Source organism: Sceloporus occidentalis, unplaced genomic scaffold (assembly GCF_023333645.1).
Source record: "Sceloporus occidentalis isolate IW3139 unplaced genomic scaffold, rSceOcc1.0.p SCAF_17, whole genome shotgun sequence".
Lineage (NCBI taxonomy): Eukaryota > Metazoa > Chordata > Lepidosauria > Squamata > Phrynosomatidae > Sceloporus > Sceloporus occidentalis.
The window spans coordinates 8405995-8428265 of NW_028316997.1; the positions used below are offsets into that span (position 1 = coordinate 8405995).

The 22271-nt window shown below is 39.6% G+C and overlaps 1 pseudogene; it reads right to left on the reverse strand.

Annotated features, from left to right (window-relative positions):
• The window catches only part of LOC149302807 (uncharacterized), a 43173-nt pseudogene extending 22976 nt beyond the window's left edge, over positions 1-20197 (reverse strand).
• Positions 20198-22271: the final 2074 nt, after the last annotated feature.

Consider the following 22271-nt stretch of genomic DNA (forward strand, 5'->3'; position numbering starts at 1 on the left):
AGGGTTTATTCTACCAAAGCCACCATTTAGTCTGTAGTGCTGATCATCCACTTTAGAAGGAAATAAGTGCAAAGAATTAGTATAGCAGAAATATTGTTATTGTAGTCATGCTGGTCAGTGCAGTTATGGCATTGGCTTTATAAAAGACATGTCCATACCACTTTGGCCAAAAAGGCAGCCCACATCCTGCTGTGGCATCTTACAGTTCCTTGATGGTCTTAGGAACGAGGGGCTGTAATATATATCTAACAAAATAACCAAAAAAATAAAACTGAAACATGGCATTGTAATAAGAAAATACAATTCAACTGGCTGCTGACACATATATAAGGTTGTGCCATGACATGAAACATCTGTCCTGTACAATCTTTACATAAGATCCTTTTTAGGTTCATGACCCAAAGTATGTATGGGAATATTGAAACACACTGCAAATATAAAAAAAACTTAAATATAAATAAAAAGAAAAATAATAATGAACAGCAGGGGATTGCCACTTTATGGTGTTTATCACTCAAACCGATTCTGTACAAGTCTACCAGACCAGTTATATCCCATCACTATTCCTCTTTACCTTACCAGCTCTGTTCACTGGCTCAAAAACCCTATAAATTAAAATGTAAACTTCTAATCCTCCCATATATTGCACTCATCTCAGCTCTTATCTCCAAATACAGTTCTATATAGCATTCTCATATTACGCACAAATTGCATCTCTCTGCAAAGTTCTCACTACTGCCTACTTGTGTCTTCAGGATGTGTCCTGTTTTTTTATTCTCTCGTATATATTATAGCTTTAGATAGTCAGTGGAAATCCAACTTTTCAGGGTTGCATACAATTTGTCCTCTTTAGAACACAAAACCTGAAGTATGCCATGTGTTCCTTCCAAGCCACCTACTTCTGCATGTGATCTTTGATACAATCAAATTATCCTTTCCCAAACAGTCTCTCACCTTTTGTGTCATTCCCCCTCAGCCTCCTAATAGATTGTAAACAGACAAAATCAGGGCTGTCTTTTTTATCATTATGTCTTATGTTTTGTCAAGGTTATTGTTAGTTTTGTATGTCCCCATCACTATGGCAGTATGGAAGCTACTGGTGCCCTATAAACAAAATGTAATATTAAATCTAGTGACATGCAACTAATGAAGTGATGTGTAGTGTCCATAATTCTGGAAATAACATCAGCTACCAACCCCCAATCCATTAACTAATTAAAAAATAAATAAATAAAAAGCTACAAACCACCAGGCGTTCCATGGTCTTGTAACTTGCTTTCGAAAACAGGGTCACAAATGTCTCCTTTAGCACAGCTTTCTTCATCACTATCCTCCAAATCACTACCAATGTTTCCACCAATTTTATTAGCTGATTGATCCGCCTAAAGGAAGGAGAAAAAAAAACGAGACCACAAAAAGTATTAGCAATAACAGCAATGCGCACAAAAAATATATAAAACCTGCTATTTTTCAGGGATCATTGAAGCCAACTGTGTGCTTCTCAGATGACATTCAGTAAACTGAGCAGAATGTTATTTAGAAATACTATATTTCTTCCCTGTTTCAATGCCATCTTTACTAGCAGCTATGAGGACTGGACGCTTTCTGGACCTGTCCATACCACTGCTGTGAGAGCCTGCAAAATGGATAACACGCAGAGCACTGCGCAGAGCAGCAGTCTTAAAACAACTAGGAGTAGAAAAAGGACATAGTCCTTTCTTATTAGCTTTTACTAACCTGCTCTATTAGCAACCCACATGATGAAGCACATGTGAGATTATGAAGACTACAATGAAAATGTGTTATTTCTGTATGGAAATTAATGTGTCATCTTAAGAATGGAGTTTACTCCTCTAATAAACCACCAATAGCTATACAACTATACCACTATGTGACATTATTAGGCTTAACTAGTTGTAAATATCTATTCTGTTATTTTGTTATTGTTCTGGATTTGGCACATAGAAAAAGTATTTGGACTTGGCAAACGTCTTACATCTTCAAGTTCCAAAGTCGGATCTAAATGCCCATGCTCATTTACTCCACTGTTATTATGGAGTGTCTTTTCTTCTTTCATACAGATGTTTAGATTGCTTGCTTTGCCTTGCAGTTTGTAAACCTCCTGTGAACCACCACATATAAGGATATCGTTTATCTGATTATGTCCATCAACTATTCGAGGAGTCATTTCTCTGTGGTATTCTGTTGGTTCTTGAGATTTTAAATTGGATGTTAATGAGCTTGTTTCCCTTTGAATAAGAGAATCTGCATTTGCATCTGAATGTTCATAAAAGCCAATTATTAGTGACACGGGAACATCACTATTTGAAATGACTTGGGTATCTGGTGCATCACTGGAAATCCCATCAGGAAATGATACAGCTTCATTGTCACCAGCACCTTCCTTATTTTCAGAAGCACTAGATGCACAGACCAGAATATCTTGATTTGTGTCTTCTTGATTTTCAACAGTCCTTTCGAGTACACATTCATTTAAACACTGCTCATCGTTTCCAGATATTCCATATTCTATTACTTCTTCACGTCCATCTTTATCATCACCTCTATTATGTTCAGACCCATCATCTATTCCACCTTCACTCTCTTCAGACCCATCGTCTATTCCATCTTCACTCTCTTCAGATCCATCTTCTATTCCATCTTCACTCACTTCAGATCCATCTTCTATTCCATCTTCACTCACTTCAGATCCATCTTCTACTACATCTTCACACTCTTCAGATCCATCTTCTATTACATCTTCACTCACTTCAGATCCATCTTCTACTACATCTTCACACTCTTCAGATCCATCTTCTATTACATCTTCACACTCTTCAGAGCCATCTTCACCATTGTCAGGTGCATTTTCTATTACAGTGCTTTCACAGTTTTCAGATACCTCTTCTCCCTCTTCACTTGCACCAGTGTCATCATGTTCATCACCCTCCTGACTGCAGTCTTCCACATCATTGCTGCCCTTTTGACAAACAGGACCAGCACAAGCCTCTTTACAGGCTTTTTGATTTTGTCTACCAGAATATGAAAGTGTTTTGAAATTTCCTTTCTTAGACGTGCTGCATGTCTCTTCCCAGTAAAAATGTTTGAAAAACAAAAACAAAAGCAGTTATTATTAACACCATGTACATTCATGAATAAAAAAAATTACCTTATTAAGACTCAGGTGGGAAGAAGCCAGGTGGAAAGGCTTTGGATAGGAGCTAGGTGTACAAGGCACACGTTGGTTGAAGGAAAAGGTTTGGGGAAAAGGATTAGGTTGCGGTGGATCTTCATTGTCACTACCATGGAAGGAATCTTCGTTACTATGAGATTTATATGGTGGAGAGAAGCTTATGGGTTGCGCAGCAGTAACACTAGGTTTCTGGACAGCTACATCAAAACAAACAGAGCCACAGAATTATTAATCTGTACACAAAATATTTGCAAGACAACACAGCAATATTGACATTAGAAACAGAAAGCCGCTAACCATTTATCTTCTTGTCAAGCATTTCTTTCAAATTTGGCCTCAAATTCTTCTAGAAAATAAAAAAAAGTTATGGTTATGTTGTGTTCAAGTGCACAATTCAAAAACTGTGAATACACATGATATAAAGTTAAATGTGAATAGGTAAATATCTAGATGTTTGTATTGTTTGATTGTAATGTAAATTGGCAGAAATAACAAGCATTCTTTTACAGACAATGCATGGGTTACCTTTGGGAAAAAATCTAACTCGTCATCAGATGAAGGCCAAGAATTTACACCACCTGACTTTTGGGAGGCACTGGAAAGAAAAGAACTTGGTCAGGCTAATATGAAGAAGAAGAACTTACCATGCATTTACATTTAAAATCTTAAAGTGTTTGAAAAAACAAAAATGAAGATTATTCTATAATATATAGAACATTTATTGTATTACATTAAGTTTACTGGATCAAAAAGTACTACATTGCTTCACATTTTTGTTCTTTAAGTGGTATATACGCAGCAGGGCATACAACAAGGAACTTTTATATTACAAATGTTAAGAAAATTAAGACACTTCACCTGCTTTCGGAAATGTCACCTGCTTCTGAAATGTCCTTGGTAACTGAAAACATATAAAACGAAATGTTATTAAAATAGATTGTGCTTTTTTTTATATATATGAATACAAATATTTGGTAACAAAGCAAAAAAAACCAAACAACTAATTAAAATAAATTACATGGAAAGAGGGAAACTGTTGAAATCCGGTTCACAGTGCGTACAAACACAAGCCGAGTCATGATGATATAACTTGAGCATGTTCACACAGAAAACAAGGGGGGAAAAAAGAGGGGACAAAACCACTGTTTCCTAATGCTGGCTGCATTTTTGGTTTTGCTTGTATTCAAATGTCTGCAACAGAAGACAAAACTACAGACATGGTTTACAAACCGGAGGGCAGGAAGTCCATATCTCTTTCGGTAGGATACACTGCAGACACCGCAACCAATTATCAACTTTAATGTATTAAAAGTACCACACAAGTTTAAAAAAAGCCCCCTTTTTAACCAACTATTACCGAGCAATGATCATGCGGTAAAGTAAAGTAATTTGTGATATGCGATCTGCGTATGCATACCTCCATTTTGAAGACCCAACCCGAAATGTGAAATTGTTATACGATATACAATTTGTGCCAATCAAAGCAAGGCAATAGAACAGTGAATTAAGCTGACAGCATACTGAGCAGTTCCTGTCTGTATGTCTTTCTCTATCTTAACTGTGTTATATTAACTTAAATTGTTACTATCAAAATGTGTCTGACATGAACTACCGTATTTGCTCGATTATAAGTCAAGGTTTTTACCAGAGCAAATGCTCAGAAAAATACCCTTCGTCTTATATTCGAGGTCGTCCTTTAATCAGACCTCATTAGCTGCAGGGGACCTGGATCCTCCTCTCTGGCATGACCGAATGCATCGGTAAGTCGGGGGGGCAGGTTGGCAAATAAAAGGAAATATGAAAATAATTTACATTTTTCCTACAGGGTAGTCTTACATTCTACATAATTAGGGCTGCAACTAACGATTATTTTAATAAATCGATTAGTTGGCCGATTATTTTTCCGATTTACAAAGTAATTAGTAAATATTAATTCATATGTTAACTATTTTTCATATTTAATAAAAACTGAGAAAAAAGCCTTGTTTAAATTTTATTTTATTTTCCAAACTGCCCCCGGTTATGCACATCTGGCCCCCAGCTTGCCACTCTGCCCCCATATATGCCTTATACCTCTTATATGCCAGATTCCACTGTGCCCCCTGATATGCCACTGTGCCCCTGATATGTCTTATACTCCTTATATGCCAGTGATATGCAACTGAGCCCCCTGATATACCTTTTACCCCCAGATATGTTTTATGCCCCCCTGATATGCCTAATATCGATATGCCTTATACCCCCTATATGCCCTGAAATTCATAATACCCCCCATACACCACTATAACTCACCCATACACCACTCTGGCTCCTCCCCCTCCCAGGCACCACTCTAGCTCCTCCCCCTCCCAGACACCACTCTGGCTCCTCCCCCTCCCAGACATCACTCTGGCTCCTCCCCCTCCCAGACATCACTTTGCCTACTCCCCCTCCCATACATCACTTTGCCTCCTCCCCCTCCCATACATCACTTTGCCTCCTCCCCCTCCCATACACCACTTTGCCTCCTCCCCCTCCCATACACCACTTTGCCTCCTCCCACCTCCCATACTCCACTCTGCCTCCTCCCCCCTCCCATACTCCACTCTGCCTCCTGTCAGCAACGGAGGTTCACAAGACACCAGGGAGCCGGGTAGAGAGGCAGAGTGGCGTATGGGAGGGGGAGGAGCCAGAGTGGTGTATGGGAGGGTGGCTCCCATAAACCCCTCTGACTCCTCCCCCCCCTCCCATACACCGGTCTGCCTCTCTACCCGGGTCCGTTGCTGACAGGCGCTTTCACTGCAGCTTCACAGAAGCCTCAGCGTAAGTGAAGGGCAGTAACGGAGGCTGTCTGTGCGATGCAGACCCCCACCGGCTGACAGAGAGGATGATTCTCTGTATATTCTCTGTCAGCCGGTGGGGGTCAGCGCGATGCGCACAGACAGACTCCGTTACTGCCCTTCACTTACGCTGAGGCTTCTATGAAGCTGCAGTGAAAGTGCTTGTCAGTAACGGAGCCGGGAGAGAGGCAGAGTGATGTATGGGAGGGGGGAGGAGTCAGAGGGGTGTATGGGGGGGGAGAGAGACGGAAGTGAGAGACCGGCCGACAGTGAGGGGAATCCAGGTCCCCTGCAGCGTTGCGGGGGATCTGGATTCTAGTGTTATAATCCGATCTCTGTTTGAGGTCGGATTATATAAAGGAAAGGAGTTTTTCAGAGAATTTGCTCTGAAAAAAACCTCTTTTTATAATCGATAAAAATCGATTCAATTAATCGATAATGAAAATCGTTGACAACGATTTTTATTATCGATTTTATCGATTAGTTGTTTCAGCCCTATACATAATATTCAAATGTTTAATATTTTATAATCAGGGTCGTCTTCTAATCGAGCAAATACAGTATTTGTACTGCTTTTCAAACTCCCGTTCAAAACTGGCTAAACGTAAGAAACTTCTTGATATGCCAACAATTGCTAGCACATTCACCTCTCATCCTACAAGTCACTGCTAGTACAGATGGTTACATTTATGGGATAGAGATACGTTGGTGCCAGATTATTCTGGGCAGTACGCCAAATTCAATTTATTATATTACAATTTTTCAATTGTAACCTGTAGACTTGCCCGAGCATGGCACGCTTCTCCATTTATTCCAGCGTCTCCATGTTATTGTCAATTTTGTATATTGTCAGTTTTAATGCTATTGGCAAATTTGTATTCTCGCTATGGAGTTTGCTAGAGCTCTGTATATGAAATGTAATGCAATTACTATGGACTCAAAACATAGAACAATTTAACTCTTGCAGACAACGATGTTAAGAATCCCAGATTTATAAATAATTCAGCACCATAGAACAAATGGATTTCTTTTCATGATAGGGATTACTTGCTTGAACCACTTATAATGATGTAAATGCCCTGCAGTACAAAGGCCAATGGATGGACTAACTGCAATTAATGGCTTTATGCTTTAATCATAAAGACTCACAATTGGTTATAAAGGCACATTGTATAGTACGATGTTTGCAAATTTCCTTTTATAATGTATATACGACCTGTATCTCGCCATTATTTACCCAGTGTGTACAATAAAAAAAAAACAAAACATGTCACTTTCTAACTCTGTGCCATTATATAATAAAAAGCGTAGCTCTCACATTCTGATTGTAGCAGCTCTCATCTACTTGTAGCAGTTTCTTGTTTTCATTAAACAAAATAGTATAATTTTAGGACATTCTCATGTGGTCATATCACGTACATTAACCCCTTAACGTCCATTGCCGGGTCAGGCACCTCATGCAAAACGGTCACTTAACGACCTATGACGTGCCTGACACGTCATGAGACTTAAACAAGCTTAGAAAGTGATCAACGATCACTTTCTAAGCTTAAACGGTGTTGCTGTAATGCCTCGATGTCAAGGCATTCAGCAACACCGAGATCGGCATGATGGGCCATGTCTGGTCCCTCCCCGGGGCGTCAACATCCGCCATACATTGTATGACGCCTGTTTTAAAAGCGTTTAGGAGGCGATCAACGATCACCTCCTAAACTTCAATGGTGTCGCTGGAATGCCTCGATCAGGAGGCATCCAGCGACACCAAATACTTACCCCAGGGCGGGCTGTGACCGCTCCGGAGAGCGGTCACAGCCGCAGCAGCACGCAGTCTTCGCCATCCGCAAGATGGCGGCGGCCCGGGAAAAAAAATAATAAAGTTGAAAAAGTTCGCTAGACGGTCTCCAGACCCTCTAGAGAACTCTGGTACTGCATTCAACCATACAAGTCAATGGAGCCCAGCTTTCTTATCACTATGTGATTAGTAAAATATTAAAAAAATAAAAAAAGGAAAAAAAGAAAAAGCTTAAAAAAAACATGGTAACATTTTAAAATTATTATGCTTTAGAGGAACTATCCAGTTCCAGCAAAATGTAAAAAAAAAAAGTCCAAAAAGTCCAAAAAGAGTAAAATAATAAAAAAAAAATATAAAGTTTATTATTATGAGCAAGTGCTAAAATTAGCGCTGTATCTTCCCAAAAATCCTGACATGGAAAAAAAATAGTGACGTATACCTGGAGCTATAAATTTATACCCAAAGTACAATTTGTGTGAAAAAAAATATAAAAATAAAAATACTACCACAAAGTGTGGCAAAGGCTGGTGGTAGAATCTGTATTACGTTGGTACAGGTGAGGAAACCAGGATGCAGGAGAGCGCGGTGACTAGGCAAGCACAGGTCGGTACCGGGTATCAGGCAGAGAAGGGTCAGGCAATCCGGGTCAGGAGCAGAGAGGTCAACAAGGTCACAAGGCAAGCAGAGGTCGGCACCGGGTATCAGGCAGAGAAGGGTCAGGCAATCCGGGTCAGGAGCAGAGAGGTCAACAAGGTCTCAAGGCAAGCAGAGGTCGGCACCGGGTATCAGGCAATCCGGGTCAGGAACAGAGAGGTCAACAAGGTCACAAGGCAAGCAGAGGTCGGCACCGGGTATCAGGCAGAGAAGGGTCAGGCAATCCGGGTCAGGAGCAGAGAGGTCAACAAGGTCACAAGGCAAGCAGAAGTCGGCACCGGGTATCAGGCAGAGAGGGTTTTGGCAACAGGTTAGCATACAGCTTAGTTGTAAGAACAACTGAGCACTGAACAGGTATCAGTGCTCAGCTTTTAAACCAGCCGCCCTTCTAAGTCCCGCCCCCATCAGTGATGCCGTCCAATGGACGTTTCGTCTCCTCCATTGGAGACTAGAATCTGAAGGGGGGCGTGGTGTAGGATGCCGTGGGTGTCTATCACTGCGCGGCGGTTCTTTCATGTGAACCGCCGCGTATGAAGACACACCGTTGCGGCATTGGTCCTGGAGGGGTAAGTACCGAGTACCCGCTACTCGTGGGTACTTGGAAGAAGCACTCCTCACCGGAGCGGGACGCCACGAGCACCCGGGCGACGTGTCCCGGACGGGACCATGACGCCGCGTGTACTCGGGCGACACGCTCCGTATGAGATCCCGTAGCAACGGGTACTCAGGCGACGCGCTCCGAATGGGACCGCGACGCTGCGAGCACCCTTGCGATGCACGCTGGCCGGGATCGTGACAATCTGATGCATGGAAAGGGTTAAATACTACCATTTTAAGTACCTTGGGGTGTCTAGTTTTCAAAAATATATGGTTTTATGAGGTAAATTGTAGTGGCCAGGCTCAAAGATGGGGCATAGGCACAGACTGACCAAAATAGGGGGAAAAAAAAAAGCGCACTTCCCAAATGTGGCCTTTTAACCCCAAACAGCAGTCAAACCCATGCATGGGTGGTATCACTGTACTCGAGAGATGTTGTTGAACACATATTAGGGTGTTGTTTGATAGTGACGTATACCTGGAGCTATAAATGTATACCCAAAGTACAACGTGTGTAACAAAAAAAATACCAAAAAAATAATAACACAAAGTGTGGCAAAGGCTAGTGGTAGAATCTCATGCATGGAAAGGGTTAAAATACTAGCATTTGAAATACCTTGGGGTGTCTAGTTTTCAAAAATATATGGTTTGATGGGGTAAATTGAATTAGCCGGCTTCAAAGATGGTCCTATTAGGACATGGGGGCAGAATGACCAGATGTAAAAGTTCCAAGTTAAAAAATGTGCACTTCCTAAATGTGGTGTTTTACCTCCCAAACAACCCGACAAACCCATGCATGGGGGTATGACTGTACTCGGGAGATGTTGCTGAACACATATTGGGGTGTTGTTTGAAAGTGATGTATACCAGGAGCTGTAAATCCATACCTGAAGAGCAATTTTAGCGATAAAAAACACAAAATAAATTACTACCACAAAGTTTGACAAAGACTGGTGGTAGAATTAGTGTATGGAAAGAGTTAGAATTCTAGCATTTGAAATACCTTGGGGTGTCTAGTTTTCAAAAATATATGATTTGATGGGGTAAATTGCGTTGGCCGGCTTCAAAGATACCCGAAATGGCACATGGGGGGAAGAATTACCAGATTTGGAAAAAATGGTTTTGAAATAGCAAAACGCTACTTGTACTTAATGCTCCATAACGTGTAGAAAAAAAGCAAAAAAACATAAAAACATTGGGTATTTCTAAACTCAGGACAAATAGTAGAATATATTTAGTAGGTTTTTTCATTAGTTTTTTTGGATGAGTAAAAGATTTTTGGGGTAAAAGTCAGAAAATGTTTTTATTTTTTTTTTACATTTTTTCATCATATTTTATTTTATTTTTTTATGGGAAATTAGATAATATGATTAAAACAATGGTATCTGAAGAAAGCCCTTCTTGTCCTGAAAAAAACAACATATAATTTGTGTGGGTTCACTAAATGAGTGAAGAGAAAATTACATCTAAACACGAACACCGCAAAAGTGTTAAAACAGCCTCGGTCCCAATGGTACAAAAGGTAAAAGACAGCCTGGTCCTTAAGGGGTTAAAATATATTGAACACATCTTTTGCATTTGGCATAGTTTAACCAGGAATACAGTTCTGAACATGAAAATGCATACCTTCCATGCTTTTAGCAGCGATGCCCACCACGCTGTTTGTAGCGCTGAACTTACTAGGACCGACATGTGGAGTCACACTTGGCTTTCTTGCACAGTGTTCAATGATTAGATGTGAGCAACTGCAAAAAAATATTTAATTTGGAATTTTCTTTAAAAAAACAAAACAAAAAAAACAAACACCACTTGGATGTGAATTGCATTTAATGTATGGCTTTTTACTATTTCATGTTACCGTTATAGACTATGTTACATATGTCTCGAGTACCGTTAAACTGCGGAAGAGGTAAGTCATAGGTCACTTGGACCACGAACTTGACTATTATATTGACCTGTATTTCTGCTACAGTATATTGGCAAATGTCTTATTTTTTTTCTCATTAAAAAGGACCTGTTCCCTCTACTTTGTTGAATTGAACAGCTTTGTAACTAAATGCAGCACTAGGAAGATCATTCCTTGCACTGTTGAATGCCCAAACCCTTCCAGGAAATAATTCTTTAGCAATATAAAACATTGCCTCATTCATACTTTTTACCAGGGGCACTCGGCCGCCATGTAACATAAAAGCAGGTACTAATAGATTTTTGCCATAGAAACTGAACAAAGTGAAAATGCTGCTGTCCTTATGGAAGTAAGATCTGGTGTTTTATTACATCTACATATAATCAATCTGCTCCTCTTAGAATGGTGATTTCATTTTGGCTGCTGACTCAGAATTAAGATGACATCGCGTTTCTAATAATCTTCATTTTCCTAAAGAGCTTATGCATTTTATTTCCAACCCCATTGTCCTTTCCTTCTACTCAACAAAAGGCACATTTGTAGTGATGAAATATGCATCAGACATTTTCAAAAAAAGACACAATATTTAGGATCACTATGGAATAGGACAATAACAAAACTGCTTGTCTTTAACACACACACGAGTTTTGGAAAATGCATTTTGTATGTCAGAGCTGCCATCTTCCTGCACCTTGAAGCGAACACTACAGCACAAGGAGCCATGAGGATACTTTGTCAGAGGGACTGCGAGGAGGTAGGCAATCTCTTGTGCTAGGTGTGCACGTGCAGCTAAAACAACTCGCACATGACACATGTAGTGTGTTACCTCTTCCTACATGGACTGAATCAGGAATACAATGCAGCTTTGGCTGAGGGTTCATGGATGCAGATGGTATCTGCATCAAGGTTGCTGGCAAAAATCCCAATAAGTAAATTATTCTCATTGTTTCTTTATACTGTGTGTGAGTAATAATAACGCAGTGTGATATACTCCAATTGCTAAAGAAACTGATATCAGTTAAAGCCGTATACACTCTATATGGTGTGGAACAAATCTGTCAGATGCCACCAGAGGGGATTTCTAACTTTTCAAATGGGACAATAGCTTTATATGAGGAATATCACACTAATCAAGAGAACAAGCAGTTAAGACCGCTTTTACAATGATATACACATGTGCTGCTTATGTGAAATGTACAAGATGCTTTATTATGCAAGATAAACGATCACATTTCCAACCAGTTGTATCGAAGACCACAGCCTCAAGGATCTGCTTCAGATAGGACAGGTGGCACCTTAAACCGCTGCCTAAAAGAAAATGCACATCCAAGAAACATGCAAAACTTACGCATGATGTCCATTCACCACAGCGTGATCATCAGGAGTCCATCCTTTTTCATCTTTCAGAAAGGGGTCAGCATTGTTTTGTAACAGCACTTTCACTAAATTGATATATCCTTTGCTAGCAGCAATCAAAAGAGACGTTCTGTAAAACATTAGAAAGGGCAACTTATTTCAAAGTTTAGCAATGTCTTTAGCAATGCAGGGGCATTAGGATTGAGCATTAAAATACCCCAGTGCATTTTCCTTCAGCATTTAAGTTTAGGGCTGACAGGATACTAATTTTCAAGGAGTGGCCGTAAGCTAAACCTCTTCCGTATTTTAACAATATGGCGATCTTTTTTAGTCCTCGCACAAATATATATATTATATATATATATATATAGATGCTTTAACAACAAATTACCTGTGACTTTTGTTTACGGTATTTACGTCAGCTCCTTGATTAAGGAGAAATTCCACAATCTCTTCATGATTCTCTGTCACTGCAAGCATAAGAGGTGTGCACCCTTCCTACAACAAGAACAGTATTAATAGTAAAAGCCAGTGTCCATGCAAAAATGTATGTAAAAGCAAGAAATGTTTTAAAACAAAAATCTATAGTAATAAAAAAATTTGATGGGAGTTCCCTGAAATCTCGATAACTCTTAAACTGTCAACAAAAACTTGAAAGAACTTGCCAATAAGTGCCTAGTTTTTATGCAATCACTGCTTATGGTATTATTTATTAAAAAGTAAAACTAGAATAAGACCCCCCCACACAATAAACCTTCATCATCATCATCTTGGGATAGTCCCAAAGTTTTACAACCTTAGATCTCCGAGAGTGGATTGCAAAGATAATGCGACAAACATCCTTCATGTAGATTAAAAATTCCTTCTAGTTATTCTCTAGCTGAACAACTTTATCAAAATCACTAGACTAATAACTTTCCTGATACTGCCTGTTATATATGACATAATAGCATAAAGAATGCAAGTATGCTTGATTTAGGTATTAATTTTATTTATTTATCTAGTGCCAACAGTTTATGCAGCGCCTAATACAATACATATATTCAAGGGGTATGACAAGACGAGAATTGACAGACTAAGGCAAACCGATACATTAGATGGAGAGAGCCCTGCTCGCAAGCTTACAATCTTGAGGGAATGAGTTAATACATGAAAAGACGACACAGGCGTATGAAGTTGCTTCTTCATATCATCAGAGTCAGATTAATTAAAAAAAAAAAAAAAAAAAAAAAAAAAAGAGAAAAGTTAGTACTCTTAGTGCTGCTGGAATACTACAATGCGCCTTTACCTTGTTCGAAGCATTGATGTCAGCTCCATGATCGAGCAGCTGCACTGCTAGGGGCATAGAGGGAATAAGTGCAGCAAAGTGAAGGGCAGCATTGCCATTGATGTCTGCAACATTAGGATCTGCTCCATGTTCCAGTAAGATGGTGGCGCAGCGTTCCTGCTGACACTGGATGGCCTAGTAATTAAACAGACAATCAAAAAAAATAATAAAAAATAAATATATATATATATATATATATATATATATATATATATATATATATATATATAAACGCACGGCAGTGTGGTCAGGGCTGGTGGAGAAGTGATAACCTAAGCCGAGACTCTTTTTGTAAAATAAAAGGAACAGGGATCGCATGATGTCGTTTGGCAGGGTAGAACGAATTGAGGTTTAGATTGAGGTTTACGGTACTTGGTATGTTTTAACCCCCGCCCCCAATAAAATGTCAAATTGCGTTGAATATTAAAAAGCTAAAACAGGCTACGACTATACCTTCATTAGAGGAGATCTGTGGTCATTGTCACATATGTTTAGTTTTGGTTTGTTTTCTATTAATGTGGCAACTGCATCAGGATGGCCAAGAGCACAAGCAAGGTGCAAAGGTGTTCTGGAAAAGAGGAAACCATGTTAGGAGGCTCGACTAATAGCAAAATCAACAACTAATAGGACGCAGAAAGAAAAAGGTGTCCAACTTCACATCAATAAAAACATCTCACCAGCAATGTATACTTTCTAGAAGGTCATGTGTTCGCCAAGCAAAAAAACAAGGTGTAATATTTAGACAGAAATATGCCAGTAGATCACAACTCATAATGTAAACAGGTTGAAGAAGAGCATAATATTCATTACACATCCACAATTGTAAACTATCAGCAATTATCTGTACACATATCGTTAACTGAATGTGAACTTAAGAAATTCACTATATATGGCTCCATCGCCATAAACAGGTAAATAAATGACATTATGTTTACTTATTTACCACCAGCAGATTCCGTAGCGCTGTTACAATCGGTGGAATAATAGAAACTCGCATACAATAACAAACTGGTACAAAAGGAGAAGAGGGCCCTGCTCTTGGGAGCTTACAATCTAGTAAACCTTTGTAACCGGTGCAGGACGTTACTTAAAATACCCAGTTTGTTCAAAGAGAACAGATTTAGAACAAATAGGTTGATTTTTATGCTATACATTTCATCACTTTATAATAACAGACTTCAAGTAAAAACACATTTTAAAACATACGCATAGAAGACCTCAGATAAAAGGTCATCACTTGCGATAGTTCTCCGATATAAAGTAGCGACTAGATTTGTGATCAGAGTCCCTATGTAGGGTAAGGTGGTAGCATGCTATACGCTCACCACATGGCTTCCACAACAACCCAGCAAGATCTCCTTGCCAACAAAAACAATCTGCTGCCGTCGTGGGATCACAAACTGCCGAGGAAGTATTAAATATATACAGATTCGGTTTTACTTCAATAGCATGACCATTATTTGGGGAAAAAAACATTTGCTTTGTAAACTAGGTAAAAAGAAAAAAAAAATAACTGGTTGTGAAATAATGATCCTAAACGTAACACAACAAAAAGTTATTTGTGAGACTTTATCATACGGTCTTTATTTAGGAGTCATTTGGAAATAGCCATTTTTGTGCAGACCTTCCATTAAAAAGATTTAAACAATGCTGTGCGCAGAAATTTGATTTTGCTTTATTTCGCTCCTATAAACTTCCTTTATCCGCAGGCAAGTCACGTGAGATTTTGGGTAACGTTCTCTGCAAAACAATCACACCGACCTGCTAAAGGAGTTGTATATGTCCTGGCTCCTAGGATTTTATACATGTGAATACCCAATTAATGGTCAACAGCATACGCACTCAATATAACCAGAAAATGTTAGAATGTATTCCACCACCTTTGCTTTCATTCAAAATAATGCACAAACTTAATTACAAGCTGTCATTTAAGAATGGAATTCTATGCCTATGGTAACCGGAGTCCCAACCCAAAGCGAAGAGCTTGAATAACAATCAAGTCGTTTACAGGCTTGCACACCATGAAAGCGAGACACCGCACTCCAACAGTACCTGAAACAAGGATTCTTACAGAGGCGAGAAATACATCGGCATTGCAGAAGAAAGGGAGGCTTAAGAAAGACGCACAGGAAGAATGTTCTCCTCAGACTCTTCCACTTAGAATATGGTGATCGTCGTAGTCATGACTAAAATCAGGTCACAACACAAATACCTACCTGAGGGATCAATCTGCATTCTTATCTTCTTGCATGATTTTGAACGAAGATTACATTATAAACATCGGCGAATTAGGTGGATAAGCGACCCTGTGTGTTCAGCCAGGACGCACGTAATTTATTTATAAGGTAGCCACATATTCTTAAGCGTGTCGCTGCTGGAGAGTATCAAGTGAATAACAAATGCAGGCAGCAATTCCTTCTCATGTTATCCAGCAATCAAAAATGGATACGAGTGAAACAGGTTTGTGTCTAAAAAAAAAAAAAGTTACTTATATGCAAAACTGCATTTAAAGAAAGCACTTGTTGGTAAATGCAATTAGTCAGGACCACGTACACAGAAAGATGCCTGGAGGGTGATCTTGGCGAGCGTATACCAAGAAGATGGTGGCGGTGGTGGCTTCCCCCTTCCACTTTGTAGTGTAGGAATGACACACGCTACAGTTATAATTTGAACCTCTACAGGGGGAAGAACATCATGAAGATGGCAACACCGACATGACAGTAGAATTTAGTCATTGGGACAAGTAGGTAGCACTGTATCAGAGAAAAATCCCTATTAGTGTTTGAGTAGTTTAAAGAGCTCACCAGGCAGATGTTAAACCAGAGGCATGATGTAATTAAACCAGAGGCGTGATGTAATTAAACCAGGGGTGTGATGTAATTGTTAGCATTCATACAATGCCAAAGAATTATGCAGGATATTGGATGGTTCAACTTATAAATAAAATGTATTCCTTCAAACAATCGGAAAACATTTTCAGTAAAGTACAGAGAGTGGCTTTTCTGTAAATCTGTACAAAAAGGGAAATGTATGAGACCCAATAAAGGTGAGTCTTACAATTTAATATCAATTAAAGAAATTGATATTGGGGTAAGAACATGAGACAATTTCAAATGAAGGTTTTCACCCGTAAAGATTGAAAAAAATTCCTGGCATTAAGCTCAGACAATAAAATGTCAAAAATCTACAAATCTCTAGAAAGCGTCTTAATTTAAAGTTGTTAGTTTTCTGTGCTAAATAAACCCATCTAAGTATGCTTACAGATTAAAATAAGCAAAACACGTGTATTTAATTAGGTTCAGCTTTCCTTTTAACGACTATCTCCTGGCACTTGATATACTTATCACTAGTCTGCTCCAGTGCTGGCTCAGCGAATGTAGTGGGGAGGTCTAAGGAGACCCCACCGTGTGCATCACCGAAAGGATATGCATTAATTTCAATAGGAGTTTTTTCCCGCCACTGATTGGCTGCTTCAATTGTCGGACCCAGAAGCAAATGGGGATCTAGAGCTGCAACTTCTACCTAAAGTAATTATTCATTAAATAATGCATATTAAAGACTTTCATATGCATTCTTGTTTGGCGAGGCCCTTAAATCATATATTTGCATAAATCCCAGAAATCTAACAAAGCTCATTTGAACTGAACACTTTAAATGGCTATAACAAAGCATTTTGAACAAATTTCACACGTTAAGTTTTTACCAGTCTGATGAGTCTCGATTGCAGCTGCGACATTCAGATGGCAGGGTCAGACTTTGGCATAAACAACATGAAAGCATGGATCCATCCTGCCTTGTATCAACGGTTCAGGCTGGCGGTGGTGTAATGGTGTGGGGGACATTTTCTTGGCACACTTTTGGTTCCTTAGTAGCAATTAAGTATCGTTTAAACACGAGTATTGTTGCTGACCATGTCCATCCCTTTATAACCACAGTGTACCCATCTTCTGATGGCTACTTCCAGCAGGATAATGCACCATGTAACAAAACTAACATCATCTCAAACTGGTTTCTTGAACATGACAATGAGTTCATTATGCTCCAATGGCCCCCACAGTCACTAGATCTCAATACAACAGAGCACCTTTGGGATGTGGTGGAACAGGAGATTCACATCATGGATGTGCAGCCGACAAATCTGCAGCAACTGCAAGATGCCATCATGTCTATATAGACCAAAATCTCTTAGGAATGTTTCCAGCACCTTGTAGAAAGTATGTCATGAAGAATGACGGCAGTTCTGAAGGAGAAAAAGGGGGGCCAATCTGCAACGTGTACCAATCTGCAACGTGTAGCAACGTGTACCTAATAAAGTGGCCAGTGAGTCTATGTATTCTTGTCTGTATTCTATGGGCAGGATTAGAGCCATAATCACAGGATTTGTGCTCAAAAATAGTATTTTTTTTTCCTTTTATAAGGTGATAGATTAAAAAAAGGCTAAAATCGCAAATATTGTAAAACACAAAGTTAACAAAATACCCTCAGGTAGGTGTTTTTGGTCACAAAGGGAAATAATTTCACCACCCTACTATTTCCTAAATTCTGCACCAGCTACAACAGATTATAAACAATTTAAAATGTGTCATATAAATGATCAGTGAGCGCAAACATAAAGACATACAGCGTTTTAAAGACATTTGGTTTGGTAAAAATAACATATGGCCATTTCTCATGCCGTATTCTTCCTTACAAAGTTTATTTTGTGACAGATCCATGTTGGATGAGATGCCGCAGTTAGAAAGAAATCATTTGGTACAGCTTTTAATCGGATTATTCCAAACTGAGCTGCGCTTATCGCATAATGAAACATAAAGGCGCTGCGTATATAAGAATTGGTTGTCTAGCAGGTGTGTGTGATGTTTTTTATTTTCCAATATGGCACACTAAAGATAAACCGTGTGTTACAATGTGCAAAACGCAATCAGCTGCTACATTTACGGACTTGGAATAGGCAGCTGGCACTTCAGTTACTTAAAAGTCAACCTGATGCCAATGGTTCAGATGGTTTAAAGCAGTTAAAATCAATTGATTTTCTCTGCAGTTTAGTTAGTTAGTTTGACATATTAAGTAACTCAACCTTACCTGATCTGCCATTTTATTATTTCCTCTGAAGGAAATTATATATATATATATATACATAATAACAAATGTTTACATGATTAAAGAACTCTGCATTAAAGACTGGAACCCTTGAAATGTGTTAACTTATGTACAATACATTCTACAGAATAGATAAACAATAATAAACCACATGTAAGCACAGATTTCTTTAGACTCTATATAGAATATGGTATATTATTTATTAAAAGTGTTCTCCTACAAATTAACACACAAGATAATATAGCACTTCCAAAACTTTAAAAGGTAATGAATGTCTTACAGCCCATCCTGGGTACAGAAAAGGTACAGAAGAAAACCCGTCATAAAACATATACCTAAACTTAAAACAAAATAGAAAGAAAAAATGTTTACTGGAACAAATAAGACAAAGTACGGTTTAGGAAAGAAATGACCACCTCTGTTTTGTACAAAAGCTGTGGTCTCTATGGCAACAAGTACACAAAAAATTACTTTTCTTTGGCGACATAATCAACTTGGACATGACCTGCAGGCTAGGTTCTCAAACTGCATGACAGAGGAGGAAAGAAAGACATTAAATGATGAAGGAACCACAAGGTAATCTTCTTACAACTGAATAAGCTTTACAGATCTGCCACAATCTATTGCCCTAATTCTGGGTGGATGGAAAGAGAGAGATCACCCGTAAGAGCTGTGCGGGTGTCGTAAAGCCGGCGCTTATTTATATCCAGAATCCAACACACTCCTTAGAAAACTGTAAAATATTGTGGAATAATTTTGTGAATTAAAGCCAATAATGGCATGGATGGGTGGATGACGTGAAGAGTTATGCCATGGCGTCAGCCATATGATGCCACAAGCAAGGGCAGGCAGCAGAAGATGCCCGAGGGTGATGGCAGTGTGGATTTTTCAGTTAATAGTCCTTAGCCGACTAGATTGTAAGCTCCCAAGACCAGGGCCCTCTTCTCCTTTTGTACCTGTTTGTTATTGTTTGCGATTTTACATTTATCCTACCGACTCGGATTGTAACAGCGCTACGGAATCTGCTGGCGCTATATAAATAAACGTGATGATGTTAACTGTTTAAGGCAGGTCTTACTTTAATGATCCAATGAATGAATGAATGAATGAATGAACAGAATGCTAAACCCACAGGGGGTGGGGGGGGGCATGGCTATCATAGTAGCAAAGTATTGGGCTTCCTTGGACCCTTGCAGCTTACCAAATGCCAGGGAGGGCAAGATGCCCGCGCAACCTGCAGCCCTCCTTACCTGCTGTCTTTGTCCGGCTCGTTGATGTCATGTTTCCTGATCAGCTGTCTGATTTTATCCACATCTCCGGAGGAGGCAGCTCGGTGTAATTTGCCCAGCTCTTTCACTTCCACGTCGTAGCCGGAGAGCACACTGCCCGTTTCCGAGGGGCTCGGGGACATACCCCTTTTCTTTTTCTTGCCGAAACTGAATAACTTCTTCATCTTGTGAGGTAGAATTATAACATCACTAACAATAAGACGGAGACGGATTCACCATACAGGCATTCGCCCCCTACTCCCCGCCTCTCCAAACACAGCACTTCCACTTCATCATCACCAAGGTAAACAGCAATCGCCAGCAACCTAAAAATCTGGCTACCCGTTACTATGCCCTTTTTGACGCTCATAACGTCTTAAACCACATAGGCCAATCACGTACCGCGTCTCAGTATGACAACAGAGGGTAGCGTAGTTACAACCTGGTTCTAAACGCGAGAGATTTGAACCGAAACACTCTCCGTGTGAGTCGCCATTTTGGTGGAGTCCAGCCCATAAATTTGCCGTAAGGCTGGCCTCCACTTAAACAGCCGGATTACCTGCAATATAAAAACACATGACTTACGTCAGGACGTTGGACAACCCTCCCCGTAACTTTTAAAATTATAAAGTACGCCGGTTAAAGCCAGCACTGCTACAAAATGTACTAGCTGTTTAAATATGCTTTTAAGTAGGCATGAATGCAGTGGGGTTTAACCTCTTGTATGATTGCTAACACTGTCAATTATTTCTAGGCAAATAAGAGACTGTTAACATTTAGCATGTTTTCTATATAAACTCCGGAAATAAAGAAATATGGACTATTATATCATCAGCCAATCAACCATGGTCTACCATATAGTTACCATATTACAGATTTTTTTGTAATCGTTGTTTTGGTAGCAAAACAGACAAATGAGAGATTAAAAATAAATCTGTCTCAGTTTAAAGTGATGGAAGTTATGCTGAACTGCGGTAAATGTCTGTCTCGGTATATAGCGATGGAGTTATGCTGTACCGCATTCGATGTTTGTCTCAGAATACAGTGATGGAAGTAGTGCTGTACCGTCATCAATGCAGGCTCTGTATATAGTGATGATGGAGTTATGCAGCACCACTGTCAATGTCTGGCTCAGTATATAGTGATTGGAGTTATGCTGTACCACCGTGAATGTCCAGCTCAGTATATTGTGAACATGAAAATAGCTTTGATGAATTGATCAATTTGATGAATCCACTTACCTTTGCAGAATAGACTGAATGGTCACTTTGGACCTGTATTTTTTTGGGGGGTTGCTATTATAGAAAGCAGTATTATCTGTTCAGTAAATGTTATTTATTTAAACTTATTTAGTTTATTAAATACATTTTTCTTCCACCTAAAATGTATTAATTTTGTATTATAAATGTATATATATAAAAAAAGCGCACAATGTACCAGTAGACATGAGTACAACAATAAAACAATCATCACAGAAAGGAGGTGGTCCCCATTAATGAAAAAAAACACAGTAACATCCCGATAAAAGATAGCAGAACAGAGTATCCATATTTTGTGGAGTATACAATATCTCTATGGACATACTGAGAACATACAACCATCCATATTGACTCTATAGCCTAGTATAACAATAGGCAAAATAATACAGGCAGTTCCAAAACATGAAACCTTACTGGAGTATGGCTGTGGGCAAGAAAAAAGAAAAGGGGAAAGCCCCAGGCACATCACTTTAACCCTTGATGACAATTGCCGGTCCGGGCACGTCACGGAAAAACATGTCGTTAACTACAAATGACGTGCCAGGACCTGTCATTTGTTAGAAAGCGGGTAAAAAAATCGATCCGTGGCTGTAAGATGCCTCGAGCATTCGAGGCAACAGACTCATGATCGGAATCAGGGGCCATGTCTGGCCCCTCCCCGGGGCGTCAACATCCGCCATACAATGTATGGCGGCGGACGCACAGTTTTAAAAGCGTTTAGGAGGCGATCAACGATCACCTCCTAAACTTAAATGGTGTCGCTGGAATGCCTCGATCAGGAGGCATCAGCGACACCAAACACTTACCTCTTGATGGACTGTGACCGCGCCGGAGAGCGGTCACAGCCGCAGCTGCCGGTGATCTTCGGCATCAGCAAGATGGCGGCGGTCCGGGAAAAAAAATAATAAAGACGAAAAAGTTCGCTAGACGGTCTCCTGACCCTCTAGAGAACTCTGGCTCCACTTGCAGGTTGAATACAGGTACTGCATTCAACATGCAA